This window comes from Hyla sarda, chromosome 9, assembly GCF_029499605.1.
Source record: "Hyla sarda isolate aHylSar1 chromosome 9, aHylSar1.hap1, whole genome shotgun sequence".
In the NCBI taxonomy this organism is placed as follows: Eukaryota; Metazoa; Chordata; class Amphibia; order Anura; family Hylidae; genus Hyla; species Hyla sarda.
Genome location: NC_079197.1, coordinates 57990733 through 57992342, shown reverse-complemented (window position 1 = coordinate 57992342; position 1610 = coordinate 57990733).

Here is a 1610-nt window from a genome sequence, read left to right as displayed (position 1 = left end):
TGATTAAGTTAGACGGCCTCACCTTTATTTCTTCTTCCCCTTCTTCTTCGTGCCCTCATCCCCAGAAGAAGAAGAAAGGGCAGGACTGCTTTTACCCCTTTTTTTGGACTCAGTCTGGTCCATATGGTCCCCGTCTCCGTCCGACCCCGGTCTAGCCCTGCCCTCTGAGGAAGGTGCCTCAACAGGACAGGGCCCAGTTCCCCCCAGAGGCTCTCTCTCCCTAGGCACCTCGCCCTCACCTTCCCCCTCCAAGGAGGGGGAGGAGATGTTATCAAGGACGAGGTACCGGTTTGACAGGTCAACCAGAGGGGGGGCAGTCAGGCTTCCGCTTTGGACCCGGCCCGCAGTACGAGGGAGAGAGGGCTTGGACCTCTTCTTTCTCCCTTTCCTTTTGCCCTTGTCTTTCTTTTTGGCCTTCTCTACACTCTCCTCATCCACACTTTCATAGTGGGAGGAATCGGAAGAGTCGGCCATATTGCCTTCCTCTTCGCCCAGTCTCCTGACCTCCTCATCCAGCACGTCCTCCTCCAAGGCTTCAGTCATTTCAGGGCCAGCTTCAGGAGCAGGGGCCGGAGCTACCCCCGTCACTTGGGCACTCTCCTGCTCCCTACTCCTCCTCCGATTTTCCTCCCGCCTTAGTTTGGCGGGGCCCTTCTTCCTCACTAGCCCTGGTGCGCCCCCATCCCTGCTCGTACCCTCTCCAGCCGAGGCAACTTCACAGCTCTCCCCAACCGGAGCGGCCGCCGCACGGGCGAAGGCGCTAGGACAACGGCTGAAAGGGTGCCCGAGGACACCACACAGATGGCAGCGGATCTGCCTACAGGATGCGGCCAGATGACCCACCCCACCACACAAAGCACAGACCTGTACAGTACAGGCTGCGCTAAAATGGGTGGGGCTACCGCACCTGTGACAGACCTTAGGCTGCCCCTGGTAGAAGACCTGGATCCTGTCACGTCCAAGGAAGGCGGCTGACGGAATGTGGGCAACCGTACTCCCTGAACGCCTGAGTTTGACGGAAAACGTCCAGGCCCCGGACCAGATCCCGTGCTCATCAATGTTTTTCTTGGGCATGTCCGTCACATCCCCATACCGACCGAGCCAGGTCATGATGTCGTAACAAGAAAGTGACTCGTTACGGGTCAAAACGGTCACCTTCTTGACCGAGTTCTGACGGGAAATTGCCTTTACGGCAAAATCCCGCCAGCCGGGCTCGTTCTTCGCCACCTCGTAGTTTGACCAGAAGAGTTCGAGACCCTCTGGCCGAACGAAACTGACGTCAAACTCGGACGTACCGTAGGGGTGGATCAGGGCAAAGATGTCACTCGCCCTGAATTCCATCTGGAGGAGGAGCTCAACCACTTTAGCGTGAGGTGGGCACGCATCCTCACCCCTCCAAATCAGACGGACCACATTCCTGCGGTTATTGTCCTGCCCGGTTGTCGGGAGGGACCAGACCACCTCCCCATTCTGCTCTCGGAAAGCCCCCAAACCGTGCCTCTCTATCCAGAAAGACAGGTCGACCTCACCCCTTCCCTCTACCTGGATCGACCTGTCTCCCCTACGCAGAGCCTCCAGGAGGCGCTGTTGCAAGTAACCCCCGGGGACGG